General features: G+C 52.6%; 1 pseudogene; it reads right to left on the reverse strand.

Annotated features, from left to right (window-relative positions):
* Nucleotides 1-615: 615 nt before the first annotated feature.
* Nucleotides 616-15,336, reverse strand: part of LOC119527823 — a 36,416-nt pseudogene continuing 21,695 nt past the window's right edge.

Genomic DNA, 15,336 nt, shown 5'->3' on the forward strand with positions numbered 1-15,336 from the left:
TCTCATCTCAGCGGCATCTAATCTCTTTGAATCTCTACCCAACATATGGATCGGGATTCAGGACTTCATAGCAATCGCTGAACCCGAAACATTTCATTTTAAAAAACTGTGCCTTTCCATCATTCAAGTTTTGAATGCTGTTTTGTGCTGGTTTGGATGTATTACATCCCCCAAAACGCCATGTTCGTTAATGCTATCTTGTGGGGACAGGCGTATTAGTGTTGAATAGGTTGGAATTCTTTGATTGAGTGTTTCCGTGGACCTTTGATTGGATAATTTCCATGGAGGTGTCACCCCACCCATTCAGGATAGGACTTAATTGAATCACTGGAGTCCTATAAAAGTGTTCATAGACAGTAGGAGCTGCTGCAGCCAACAGGGACACTTTGAAGAATGCACAGGATCTGAGAGAAGAGCTGGAACACAACCCAGGATCAGCAGACACCAGCCATGTGCCTTCCCAGCTAACAGAGCTTTTCCAGACACCACTGGCCTTCCTTCGGTGAAGGTACACTTGTGTGGATGCCTTACCTTGGACACTTGATGGCCTCATGACTGTAATTTTGTAACCAAATAAACCCCCGTTATAAAAGCCAATCCATTTCTGGTCTTTTGCAAAATGGCAGCATTAGCAAACTGGAAGAGGGGCTAATGGAGAATCACAGGACTGAACCTCACCAGTTGATCCTCTCGCACCTGCCATTCCCAGGCCATTCCTCCCAGGAAAGGAAGGAAGCTGGCCACTGGCTCAACTTCTCAATGAGCACGGGCACGAAACATTCCAGAGCCTTCCATTGCCACTTGGGGCATAAAAATCTCTGAGCTATTACACTCATCTGGTAAGAAGACAGGGAAAAAGAAAGGAGGAAGAGGCCTGAGGCAGGGGTCCCCTTTCTCATAGAAGGTTGTCTTCAATGTGGGCACCTGGCAGGCGAAGAGTCATTAGAAAGAAGTCTCTTTGGCAGGAATCACAGGTATGTGAGGCCCAGCCTCTGTTGTTTCTTCTTTCTTGTCAGGGAGAAACTCCACCCCGTTTCTCTTGGCAAAAATTCAGTTTATCTCCACAAATGTCTGGCCTTTGGTCTCAGGAATAACCACGTAGATGTAGACAGCAGTGAGGAGGCAGATTCCGGCAAAGACGAAGAAACTGTAGGGACCAATGGCCTCCTGGGCCAGGAAACAAAGAAAACAGGTGGGAATGGAGAGGGAAACGGCAGGGGCGTCTGCTGAGGGCCTCTGTAAGTCAGAGAGGAGTTTCCTTGTGGCCAGTTTGGCTTTACTCCTGGAGTGGTGGCATAGCTAGGAAACTGGGTCCCGCTTCAAACGTCAAAAGGACCCCCTAGCCTTTGACCATGAGGATGTTATATCCTCCGGGCCCTTGAGAACACTGAGTTGATGTGCCGTCTTCCAGAAAGAGTGGAAGGAGGCAGCTGCAGGGATTTGCTCCTGGCTTGCTTCCTATTGCCTGTTGACCTTGGCAGAGCAGAGCCCCTAAGTAATTAGTCCTTCAACTTGGGGTGACTGGATTCCCTTCAGTCAATGGAAAACTAGTACATGGATGGTCTGCCTGGTTTCACAGGGCCTTGAAAGGGTCCGAGAGCCCACCCTTGGTGAACTAGAAGGAGAGCCACTGCTTATTTCCTGGAGCTCCTTCTCAGGGGTGGGATGAAGGAAGCCGGGGAGGGGGGCGACAGAGGGGGCAGCCGTTGGCACTCACCTGGATGGAAGGGAAGACAAGGCCCACGATGAAGTTTGTGAGCCAGTGCACCGCCCCGTCCACCATGAACCGGCTGGCCGTGAGGACTGCAGGAAGATCTCCGTCTTGAGCACGGAGGGGACCGGACCTCGGGGCGAGGACATGGGGAGGGGCTCAGAGGATGGGCTGGTGCTGACCTCTAGTACTGTCTATTCCAGAAGGTGCGGAAAGTAGCTGGCTGCTCTAAGCAGCGAAGCTGGAAGGCAAGGAAGGGTCTGCCCTGCCCCTGCCCCCCCGGGCTCCTCCTGGGCACGCGGGAGGTGGAGGTGGTGTTCCCCTCCAGTGGCCATCAAGTTCAGAGCCCCTCACTCTCTCTGAGGCCCCCCAAGACCCCTCTGTAAGGACAGTCCTGCTGGGATTGCGGACCTGGAAGGAGCCCCACCCCTCCCCGCAAGTTAGGGCATTTGGGGTGAAGCATGAGGAGGCCTATTTTGCAAAGCCTGGTTGGAGAGCCTGGAGTTGAATTTCCCTTGCTAGGTTTCTCCAGGTCAAGGGTGCTCAATGAAGGCTCGTAGAGATGAAACGCTCCTCAGGAGCGGCGGGTAGCTGAGTCCGTGGAATGAACGAGCCATTCACAGGACATAAAGCCCTTCCCCTACGCTGGGGTCTCCTGAGGTTCCCGGGCCGCCCCTGAGCTCCCGGGCCGGGGCAGTGCTGCCCTCCAGCGGTGGGTCTGGGAAACGCAGGCGCCGGCGGCTACACCGTCCTGGGGTCTGGGTCAGGGTTTCTTTTTATAACCGTCCCCTAAGGAGCCTGGAATAAAAGGTCTGAGGACTTTTTTCCTAATCGCCATCCCCCTGCGAAATTTTAATTCCAGAGATACGCTGCATGTCTGTGTGCTGTCTGTATCTCTGTGGCTTCGCACATAAAAAGAGCAAGCTCGCCCCCCACCCCACCCCACCCCCACTGGGTCCCGTGGGGGTGACGCGGCCCCGTCGGGGAGGTGGGCTCTGAGCGCACCGGGAGCAGAGGGCGAGTGCGGCTGCACCGGGGACGGCCTGGGTGCGTAAGTGCCAGGTCCCGGGGTCCCGTGGGGAGGGGGCCCCCTCAGGCTCTGCACCCCCCAACCCCCGACAGGCACGGAGGAGGGGGGTTCTCGGCCCCGCCCCTCGGCCCCGCCTCCTCGCCTCACCGGGGTCGGACCTGAGCGGCCTCTGGGACCCCCGCCGCCCCGCGCCCCCGGGCAGGGAGGGCAGCGCCGGCCGGTCCTCTCCCCGCTGCGCCCCGGGAGGACCCCCGGCCCGCGTCCGGCTTCCCCTGAAAGATGACAGGGCGGTCCCGGCCGCCGCCCCTCCCCGGGGCCCGGAGCAGCCTCCCCGCCGGTGGGAGCCGAACGGATCGCTGCCTGTTCCCGGGCACGCACAGCCTTTTCGAAAGAAGCTCCAACGGGGACGCTGGAGGCGCCTCTCCCGGGAGTGAGGTCAAGGTTTGAAGGTTTGAGTCTCCCCGGGTGGGGACCGAGGCTGCCCGAGAGCTAACCCAGGTGAGGGCTGGAGGCGGAGCTTAGCACGGGGCGTGGACAAAGCCGGCAGGGGTCACAGGTGGAGGCGAGGGGGCCGGTGTAGCCTCGGGTGGCCCTGGGCTGAGGGCCTGAAGCCAGCACCTGGGGGTTGGGAAATGGGCCCAGGTGCCCCCAGGTGGGTCGGCTGCCAGGCGCTCCACCGCACAGAGGCTCACCTCGCTGGGCTCTGGACCGTGACCGGGAACCTCCCAGGGACACAGAAGACTTGCAGGAGCCCCCAGGAGGTGCACAGGTACTCACTAGGCCCGATGGAGTGTCCCGCGATGTAGGGGAAGACACAGATGACCCCAAGGTAAGGCAGCTCGGGGACCGTGCTCTGTGGGCAGAGGCAGGGCTGTCTGATTCTCGGGGGGGCCTGACCTGGGACCTCCAAGTGTGGAAGGTCCCCCCTTCCTGCCCCGGGAGGAAACCACGCCTGGATTTTTGCACCCCTGGCGGCCTCCAAGTCTCCGCGGGTGACAAGGAGGAAGGCGAGAGTCCGCCGACACCTTTCACGGCCCTTCCCTAACAACAGCCACGCGGTGCAGCCCAGGCCCTGTTCTCTGCACCCCACATGCATTAGTTCGTTCCTCTCCACGGCACCCCTCTGAGTCTGGACACTTTTTTCCCATCTGACAGATGTGGAAACGGAGCTCGGCGGACACTGGACACAGGTCTGGGAGGACACTGTCCTCAGGGGTCAGGCAGTCGCCTGAGTCTGCCACCAACAGGTGCCAGGGGTGGGATCCAAACCGCTATGCAGAGAGAATCTTCTAGGCACCGCCGGGCCAGGGGGCTGGGCGGGTCACCGTCCTCTCCAAAGCAGGTGTCTGCTCTGCTCCTGGCAGCCAGGAGAACGACTGACAACAAGCTAGGCCGGCAGACTGTGACCCCCAAACCTACCCACACAGCTTGCTCTTTAAGCACAATGATGATAAAGTCTACGCAGGAGAAGTCAGCAGCGGGCTGGCAACGGGGAGGGGCGGGAAAAGCTTCGGCTGGAAAGGAAAATCCACTAGAAGCTTCTGAGCAGAGAGGGCCAGACTGTGATTCACATTCCACCAGAGGTAACTGTAGGGAAGCCAGGGCAGAAGCAGGTGGAGGTGGGGGGTCCACTTCAAGCCAAAGAGGAGAAAGCTGATGCAGGCCAGGCCTGGGCACGGTGCAAGGGGCAAGCCGCCGGGGCTGGCTGACGGGTGGACACGGAAGCATGAGAAAGAGTGGCCAGGGATGCCGTGGGGTTTCTGAAGTGTAACCAGCACATGCCTCTGGAGTGGAATAATGTTTGCTTTTATTTCCTTCTTTTTGCTGGTCTATAGTCCCTAAAGTTTCTAAGAATTTATATTAGTTTTAAAATAAAAAAAATATTTTCCAAAAGAAAACTTTAAATTAAACAAAACCTCACTCTCTGACCCCCTCCTCTGTTACTCTCCGTCTTGCCTGTTCTGTGACAGGTCCCTGCTTTCTTGCTCTTTCTTGAACATAACCACTGGCTTCTTCCCCCCAGACGTTCTCTGTGCTCCCCCAGTAATTGCGGAGAAAGTCACTGTGGAGAGGAGAGCTTGGAAAAGAAGGAAAAGATCAGCTATCATCACAGAATAATCTCTTCACGCATTTTGTGTCCTCCGTATAAGAATATTTCCACTGAGATCTTTTAAACTGAAAATGGGTCAGGCTCAGTTTACTGCAAAAACAGCAAGGGCACGTCGAGAGCCGAGGCTGGGCAAAAGGCAGGTTGTTTTAACAAGATTTCCTGGTATGGCCATCCCAAGCATTTTCAGGACTCTGGCAGAACACAAGCAGTAAACACAAGTGGAGAAAACGACAAACTAAAACGCCACATTTGTTGTCCGGGCTGCCAGCCTGCGTTTTGACCTGACTCTGATTCCATTGCCACCTGCTTGAAAACGTCCCGTCTTGCAGTCCCTCTTTCCAGTTAATCCTCTTCCGGCCGCCGAGAGTTTTCTGGGATTAGACAGTGGCCTCTCACTCTTGACACGGCTTTCCCTGCAAAGAGTTTTCCTCCCTTCTCCACGTCATGGCTCGGGCCCCCTGCGTGTGGGTGTACTGGCAGGGGTGCATGGCGCACGGTGCTCCATGGGTTTCATTTCAGGTGGCAAAGGGGCATCACAAAACGCTAGTGGGTGAAGGGGGCACAGGGCTGCAGGTGCACCGGGAGTCTTGTGGGAGCCTCCCACGCCCTGCCCGGCTCCCCCGCTGTGGGGCAGGAGAATGGGGTGCAGACCTGGAAGAGGAGAGCCAGCGTGAGCCCGAGGCAGGCCGAGCCGCAGACGCCGTAGCCGAGCAGCAGCAGAAGCCGGCACCCCAGAAGCTCCACAGCGACCGCCTGGAGGGGAAGGGGCTGGTGAGGGGCCTCACGGAAACCTGGGAGCCGCACGTGGCGCCCCTAATGCTCCAATCCTCACAGCTCCTTTTCCGAGCCCTGTCACCTGCTCCATGGCCCGTGTGGGCACGTGGGACCCCCCTGCCCCTTGGGTCCGCCTCCTCCCTTCACTTTCTCACCATCCTCTGATGCTGGTCCCTCACTCCCCTGCCTGCCTTTCCAAATCCTCTGGAAGTGCCTCAACCCACTCAGGGCTCAAACGAGCTCTGGAAAATACAAACAAGCAATAAATAAATGTGTAAAAGAAGTTTGATCTCACAGGTCACCCAAAAAATGGGAATTAAAGTAATAACAGCTTGGAGATGCTCTGAAGAAAGGATTGTTGCAATCGTGGGGTGTTGCAAACGAGGGCCCCTTGCTTGCATCCCCTTTATAATGCAGCATACACAGCGGGGCTCGAGAGATTCAGATTTTAGATGTGAAACTCTGAAATAACAGTATTACACCCCCCAAAAACCAGCACCTATATCAGAATCCCGGATATGGCGGTCACCACGGCCATTTTCCAAAGGAAGCAACTGAGGAGTTTGAGTGACCTGCTCAAGGTCTTGTAAGGAGGAGGCCCCTCCCAGTGAGGGCCAGAACCCCCCACACATCCAAGAGGACTTTGGGGGCACCCTCTGTGCCTGGGGGAGCAGCTGCTCTGAGACCCTCCCCTGCCCCGCACTCACTGAGCTGACGGTCATCACCATGTTGACCACGCCGGCGCCCACCGCCACGTACTGGGAGTGGGCAGCTGCCAGGCCCGCGGCGGCGTAGATGGTGTCTGCGTAGTAGTTGATCTGAAACCAAAGCACGAGGGCCGGCTCTGCCCGGGCCCTGCCTGGGTGGGCCCCTCCCCTGGGATGGACGTGCTGAACAGCCTCAAATCCTCAGAGGCCCAGAGGCCCCCCTTCCTGATATGTTCCTCGGGCACCAATGGGCTCACCCATGCGATGCCTACATTTCTGGGGAGTGACTCCCCCCTTTTTGACCCTCTTCCCATTGACAGATGCAGTTAGAGCAGAAGCACCCACACCCACGGAGAAAGATGCCCCCAGTGGGTTCCAGCCTAATGCGTCCAAGGTGGGCTCCCGACCTGAGCTGGCCCGAGTGACTGCCCTCCCCTGGGAAGCTGGCCAGGGGCCAGGAGATCTCCGTCCTCATCCCAGTCTAGGTCCTCTTAGAGTGGGAGGAAGTACTGGGGGGAGATGTTTTCTCTTGAGATGGGGAGCAAAGGGAAATGTTCTGTAGCAAGAGAAGAATAAAGTGGACCCACGGGGGGAGGTGGAGTTGAGACAGAGCGAGGACATCCTGGACTTCCTATGACATTCTGTCCCTGCTTCCGGGCTGTTCCAGAGGCCAAGCTGCTTCCTTGGCCTCAGTTGACTGAGCTGTTTCTGCAAATTAAGTCGGCTTTGCCTAAGCCACTTCCAGGGGCCCCATCACTTGTAAACAAAAGCACCCGTGCAATAAGGCGTGATGCCCCTCGCCGCTGCCAACTGGGCCTCGGGCTCGTCCGCTGCGTCCCGACCCACCTCACCAGCTCCCTTGCTCATCCTTCTACAGAAATGAGCTTTGCCCATGGTGATAATATGAATACTCCTCATAGTATTTAATCACATCTGCTCTCAGTGGATCCTGGGTCCTGAGAGAGGACCTTGCAGAGCCACCGGAGGCCCTGGCTCGGGGACTGGCGCCCTCCCCCTCACCCACACCTGGCCCCGTGCACCCTGCCTACCGCGTTGACCCCGGAGAGCTGCTGGCCGGCCATGAGCACGATGATGGAGATGAGCTGCCAGCGGAGGGGCCGGAACGAGAGGAGGCTGAGCACAGACAGGCGGCTCTAGGCCTCCTCGGCCCAGTGCTCCAGGTGCATCTCCTCCACCTCGTCCTCCACGTGCGGCCGGCCCCTCAGCCTCCTCAGGGCTGCGGGAGCAGAGCGTCACCCACGGCAGGGGCTGAGCATCCCCCCAGTGCTGGGACCACTGCCCTGCTGCAACCCCACCCCACCCAGAGCAGCCTGTCCTCTTACCACGCCCGTCTACCGCACCCCAGAGCCGCCCTGAACCCCACTGTGGATGCCCCCCTGTCCCAGCGGCACTTCTGTCCCTTAGGGTGTGTGCATCTCCAGCGTGCCCCCCAACCCCTCCGCTGCTCACTCGGGGCTTTGGGCATTTCGGGAGGGCCACTGAAGGCGTGGGGGGAGGGGTGGCAGGGGCATGGAGTGGCGAAGGAGGGCTTTGACGGGGCAGCCTGGGTCCCCTGTACCTCGACGTGCTGTTGCTTCGTCTCCTTTCTGAAACAGAGTGTAGCGAGGGCTCTCGGGGAAGAAGGGCAGGGAGAGGAGCTGGAGCAGGGCCGGGATTCCTGTGATGGCCAAGAGCACAGGGCAGCCTGGAAGGAACTGGCACCGTGACCTGGAGACTCTGAGCCAGTAGGGACGCCCTGGGGACCCCCAGCTGACCTTCCCACAGAACACCCTCCTCTCGGGAGGTCACTCGCCCACAGCGTTCCAGCCTCCGGTGAGAGCCAAGGACTGTGGGGACAATGGGTGGCTGCCCGAGACCCATCCACAGGGGTTCACCATTAAAAACGGAGACAATAATGGTTATTCAAGAGATGGTGTTATTAATTCATTTCGCAAGAAGAACATGGTTTTTCATACGAAGAGCATATGAGTTAAAAGTTTGCTCCCAGCCCCACCTCAATCAAGATGGCAGAGTGAGATGCTTCAGGTTTCCACCACCCCTATGGAAGCTTTGGACAACCAGCAAGAACTGGCAGAAGCATCATTCTGAAAGTTCCAGGAAACAGTTAAAGGACTGCAGTAACTCGGCTAGTGCCGGATCAAGGAAAAGACCACTTAAAAGCAGTGGGATCTCATGGTGCCCTGGCTGGCCCCTCTCCAGCTCGCCCATGCTCCCAGTGCAGATCCTTGGCCCCAGTTCCAGAAGGAGCAGAGAGACCCTTGTGCACATACTGGGAGCATGAGTATCTGGCCCAATCTCTCTGGTGGTGTGAGCGACTTGCTGTCCCAGAATTTGCTCTGTATGTAGAAGGCAGCTCACCAAGCTCTCCTGTAGAAAGCGCAAGTATTGCCGGTTGTAGGATATACAGCACAGTGCCCAGACAATCTGGAAACTGTATCCTAGGGAAGAGGGGACATCCAGGGCTGCGTAGATGGGGGAATTCCTAGGACCAAACACACACATTCCCAAGATAAGGCATCTGAGCAGAAAGGATCAAGTTGGCCCCTACACTTTGGCCTGGAGCTATTCTTTAAACTCATTGTATGGATAAACCCTGGGGGAAGGTGCTCCCACAGGGCAATCTGCAAAGACTGGGGAAGATGTTTTCTTTTTTCCCTCCTCCTCCTTTCCTCCTCCTCCTCCTCCTACTTCTTCTTTTTTGTTAGCTCCTGGCATTCAAGGAAAGCTCTGTCATAACACTAGATGGATATAAGCTTAAGGAACGGATGCCTCAGCATCTAAATTCCAGCAATAGCACATCAAAATATCAAAATGTCCAGGTTTCAATGAAAGATTACAAAACACACAAAGGAACGGGAAGCAATGGCCCAGGCAAAGGGGAATATTAAAGCATAGAAACCATCAATGAGGAGGGTCAGACCTGGGAAATTCCAGACAAAGACTTGATAAAAAAAATGTTCTAAATATGCTCAAAGAGCTAAAGGAAAACATGGACAAAGGAATCAGGAAAATGATGGATGAACACAAGGAGGATATCAGTATAGAGATGGAAATTATGAACAGGAACCAAAGAGAGCTGAAGACCACAGTAACAAAAAATTAAAATTCCCATGAGGGATTCCACAACAGATTGGAGCTGGCAGAAGAAAGAATCAGTGAACTTGAAGACAAGACAAGTGAAATCATCCAGTCTGAAGAACAGAAAGAGGAAAGGATGAAGAAAAGTGAACGGAGCCTGAAGAACCTGTGGGACACCAAAATGCGTATGTGCATATTGGTCTATATGCATAGTGGAAGTCCCAGAAGGAGAAAAAAGAGATAAAGGGGCAGAGACAATATTCAGATAGTGGCTAGAAAACTTCCCAAATTTAACAAAAAAATGAATACACACATTTAAGATGCTTAACAAACTCCAAATAGGATAAACCCAAGTAGATCCACATTATGCCATGTTATTATAAAGCTGGAAAATGCCAAAAAATAAAGAGAAAATTCTGAAAGCCACAAGAAAGAAGCAACATGTCACATACAAGGGAGCCTCAGTTAGATTAAGTGCCAATTTCTTACTGGAAATCATGGAAGTAAGGAGGCAGTGGGAAGACATTTTAAATGCTGAAAGCAAAAAATTGCCAAACAAGAATTCTGTGTCTGGCAAAACAGTCTTTACAAATGAGGGAGGAATTAGGACATTCCTAGAGAAACAAAAGCTGAAGGAGATTGTCTCATTAAACAGGTCCCACAAGAGATGCTAAAGAGAGTTCTGCAGATTGAAAGGAACAATAGACAATAGATCAAAGGTGCATTATCCTCTGGTGAGGATAATGACATGGGTAAATATAATTGCCAGAAATGTTGTATTTTTGATTTGTAACTCCACTTTTTACTTCCTACAGGGTCTAAGAAGCAAATGCTTAAAATGAAATGATAAACCAATGCTTTTGAAGACACAATGTATAAATATGGAATTTGTGACAAGAACCATGTAAAGATGAGGGGACAAAGGGGCCTAGGAATATTGTTTATGCATGCTATTAAATGATTATATTGATTATATATTATATTAATTATATATTATATAATTATATATATATAATAATATATAATATATATTATATATATATTATATATTATATTGATGCTATTAAATGATTATATATCAAATCAAATGAGATTGTTACAGATTCAGGATGTTAAATTTAAGCTCCATGGCAACCACAAAGAAAATATCAGAGTATGCAAACTTACAGAGTCAGAAAGTAGAGTACTGGTTACTAGGGGTGTGAAGGCAGGGATAATAGGGAGTTAATGTAAAATGAGAGTAGAGTTTCTGTCTGAGATATAGGGAAAGTTCTAGTAATGGTTGGTGAGGAAGGTACTGCAACATTGTGAATGTAATTAATCTCACTGAATGGTATGCTTAGGAGGGGTTGGGATGGGAAGATTTATGTTGTGTATATGTTTCCACAATTAAAAAAGAAAGAAAGAAAGAGAAACTGAAGACAGAATGTCAATTGAATGCAATACACAACACTGGATGGGATCTAAGAAGGAGGAGAAATGGCTCAAAAGAACATAAGAAAATACTGGAATACAGAATGTAAGTTTAATAGCAATGTTAGATTTCTTGAACTTGGTGACTGCATTTTAGGTGATTTCATGGGTGAATATTCTTGTTTGTAGGCTAAATGGAATTATACATGTTCAGGCTGTATGATGTGTACAGCCTGCTCTCAAGTGTTCAGAAGATAGAAAGGTGGAATGATACGGCAAAAACGGTAAAATGTTGGAACTGGTGGGTCTGGGTATCTTGGAAGGGGGTTACATCCTCTGTATGAAGTTTGTATTGTTTTTGCAACTGTCCTGTACATTTGAAACTATTTCAAAATTAAAAGTTTTTAAAAATGTAAAAAAAAGTTTGCTCCCCATAATTAGCCATTAGGGAAATGCAAATCAAAACCACAAAGCAATATCACTTTGCATCTACTAAAATGGCTATTATTTTTTAAAAAAAAGGAAAGTGCCAACTGTTGGTGAGGATGTAGAGAAATTAGAACCCTTGTATATTGTTGGTGGGAATTTGAAATGGTGCAGTGTGTGGAAAACAGTTTGGCAATTCCTCAAAAAGTTAAAAATAGACTTACTATATGACCTGGAAATTTTACTTCTAGGTATATTCCAAAAGGAATTGAAAACGGGGTCTCAAACCGATACTTGTACACCAAAGTTCATAGCAGCATTCTTCACGATAGCCAAAAGTGGAAACAACCCAAGTGTCCATCAACAGATAGACAAAATGTTCATAAACATTTTGGTACATCCATGCAGTGGAATATTATGTCATCAAAAGGAAGGAAGTGCTGAAGCGGGCAACAACATGGATGGACCTTAAAGACATCATGTTGAGTGAAATCAGCCAGACACAGAAAGATAGATGTATGACTTCATTTCTATGAAATATTTAAAATAAGCAAATTCATAGGGACAGACAGTAGATCAATGGGGGAGAAGGAGAAATGGGGAGTTGTGACTTCATGGGTGCTGAGTTTCAGTTGGGATAATGAAAAATGTTGGTAATGGATGGTAGTGATGGTTGCACAACAATGTGGATGTACTTTGTGCCAGTGAATTGTACACTTAGAAAAGGTTAAAATGGCAAATTTTATTTTGCTTCCACAATAAAAAGAAATATATTTAAAAAAATTGCTCCCTAGAGAAAATGAAGCCATATCTCGTTCCTAGTTAGAGGAGTGGAAATCTCATCATCTCTGCTTCCTGGGAGGCTAGGGTGGGGTTGGGGACCCTGAGCTGTGTCCCGGAGCTTTGGATATGGGGGTGGTCCTGAGATTTGACCACGAGGGCAGAATCTGCCTCCCACCCCTGCTTGCTATGATGCAAATTGGACAAGCCATTTAACTTCTCCAAGCCTTGGTTTTCTCATCAGTAAACTAGAGATGATTAATAACAACAGGTATGATATAAGGATTCGTGAGGATTGAATACATTGAAACATGCAGTGAGTAGCAGGGGTAGGCCTGTATAATTTTCCTCCAAATCCCATCGGTTCGAGTCTGTCTAATTGAAGTTGGACAGTTTAATTTTCAGCTGACTCAGGGCCCTCGGGGACTCTTGACCCTTAATGAGCTTTCATCGAGCACCTTCTGGGCTCAGAGCCTCAGGACCTCTTCAAGGTTTTGTGGGAAATACAGAGACACTGATGCACCCACCAAGGACCTGGGGTGGAACTGGGTAATTTGAATATGTTTTCCCACGCCTGCAGCCGGCCCCATTTCCAGGCCATTCTCTGGCCATGCCCCTGGGTGACTACTTCCTGTTTCCTTCTCCGTCCTCCCACCTGCTCTCCCCTCCTCCACCTTGACTCATCCTTCTCCAAGGAGGCAGAAGCATCCCCAGGCTCCCCAGCCCCTGGAGACCTACCTGGCTCTCTACCTGCCTGCTCCTGCATTCATTTCTCCCCGCAGAAACCCTCTTCTCTCCAACCCACACCTCTCCCAGCTTCTCTGTCCCTTTAGAGCCAGACTTCACCTGGTGGCAGCTATCGCTCCTCCCAAACACTCTTACACCTACTCCCCCACACCACCCAAACTGTCCTGGTCCAGGTCACCAGTGTCCACCGAGGTCCAGCCTGCTCAACCCCAAGGTCACCTCTCCATCCTCCCCTGACCCCACCCAGTGCAGTGTGGTTCCAGCTCAGCTGGGGACTGCTCCCAGGGTGCCCGCTGCTCGCCGGGGTCCCTCCCCACCTCTGACCTCTGGTGCTGCCGGTTACCTGTGGGGTTCCCCAGGACGGCCTGCAGGCTGAAGATCTGAGCCAGGAAGACTCCCAGGATGACAAAAACCTCGGTCATGGTGCTCAGCGCACCCCGCAGGTGCTTGGGAGCCAGTTCCCCAGGTACATGGGAAGGGCGCTGTATGATACACCTGGTTCAGGTGAAAGGAAAGTCAGGGAGGAGCACGGTGGGCCAAGGAGCATGGTGGGCCCAGCCGCCCCGGCCAGTTTCATTCACTTCCATTTCACAGGCCCGGAGCTTCTCCAGGGGCCGCTGCCAGCCTGCGTCCCTCCCCTCTGGGCAGGTGAAATGGGCCACTCCTGACCGTTTCATTTGGCTTTTAAGGAAACCCCTTCTGAATCTTCAGACCCCACGGGGACAGGGGAGGGGTCCGAGGCCCCTCTGTGTCTCTTACCCAAAGGGACTTAATTCTTTTGTCTGGGTTTATTCTGATTTTCTTCCAACATATTTTACTTATCTGCTTACTTTTCTTTTTAATACAAGGAGTCATTATAGTTAAGAAGCCCCCTTGCTGCTGACTGAGGCCCCAAATTCTGGGTTCTTTTTGCTTGAAGCCCCTTATCCTCAGTTTAAACCTTATACTCCCTGGAAGTTACCTTGTAAACCTTATCAGCTCTTTACACGCCCTGGTACAAGTATTCTTTTAAAGAGCCTTCCTGATGGAAAATTTTGCTATACAAAGGGCAGGGGACAGAGGAACGAGGTTCACAAGGGCCTGAGAACCGAGATGGGAGGCTGCCCCCACAGAGGAAAGCGCCCACTTAGAGCCAGGAGGAGCAGAGCACAGCCACCTCTGCCCAGCCCAGCCTCCGGCCGTGGCCAGTGGCTCTGGGCATGTCCATCTCAGAGACCCTCCCCCGGCTGGTGAACCTGAGCCCGGGCTTGGTGCTCTGGCTGTTGCCCCCATACCTGCACAGACTCCCAGAATCACTCGGGAGAAGATGATCAGCTCAAAAGCCTTGGCCACTTTGCTGACTCCCATGAGGATGGCGGAGATGATGGCGAAGATGTTATTGATCAGGAGGGTTCCTTTTCTGCAACAACAGCAGAACCCAGAGGGCAGAGGGTTGAGGGGCAGAACACTCCTGACTCCAGCTCCTATTGTCGAGGCCAGTCGTTACGGAGGTGCTGGGATTGGGCCTGAAAGGGGAATGATGAATGGGAAGGCTAAGAAAGCAATGGTGAATGGATGGAAGTTCCAGGAAGAAAGATCTGGGTGGTGGCAGGTAGGGCACCCTAACAATGGAAGCTGTCTGAAAATGGTTGGGAAGAAAAAGGAGTGGGCTGCCTTGAGAGGTAGTGAGCTCCCCGTCACTGGTGGTATTCAAGCAGAGGCTAGGCTGGACCATTGTGAAGAATGTTGATGAATGTTGGAGAGTTGACTAGATGGTCTCTAAGTTCCCTTCCAAGGCTGAAAACCCATGACCCTATAAAGGAGAGGTGGGAGGGTCTGAAAATAGTACCCTACTGGAGGCACCCTCCTTCCTCACACTCTGTGCCCCGATGTGGACTTGCTTCAATGGCTCCCTTGCCCACCCCCCGCCTTGGGCTTGGGTTTTGCCAGTGGAGAAGGGCCATGGATCAGAAGGAGGGAGGGGCCCTGGAGCTGTGGCCCCTGTCCCCACCGCTTCAGGGCTGGAGATGGGAAAGCTGCACCTCCCTCAAGATTTCCCCATTCTGTGCCCAGAATCGTGAAGGTCGTCATAAACCAACTGATAGAGGGGCACTGAGTCAGTTACCCCAGGAGGGCAGGGCTCTGATGCCCGAGTGGGCTCCGAAAGTTCTGGGAAAGCACCCCAGATACACTGCACTGAGGGCTCCCCAGGCAGACGACAGGCAGGCAGACGGCTTCCTCTGGCCACAACTCTCACCTGGGGCTGCTGCCCCCCGAGGGAGCTAACCACGGAGCAGAGCAGGGAGCCAGCCCCAGGGCCCATAAAAGAACAAACGGCCCACTGCTCCTTACTCACACACATGCACACACAAGCACACACACGGGCACAAGCATGCATACAGACACACACGCATACGGGCATACAACATGTAGACATACACATGCACACGCCCAAGCACGCGCGCGCGCACACACACACACACACACACACACACACACACACACACACTGCCTTGTCGGGAAGCTGGGGGCTGTCCGGCCTCTGCTAAGACCCTGCTGA

This window comes from Choloepus didactylus, chromosome 2 (genome assembly GCF_015220235.1).
Source record: "Choloepus didactylus isolate mChoDid1 chromosome 2, mChoDid1.pri, whole genome shotgun sequence".
In the NCBI taxonomy this organism is placed as follows: domain Eukaryota; kingdom Metazoa; phylum Chordata; class Mammalia; order Pilosa; family Megalonychidae; genus Choloepus; species Choloepus didactylus.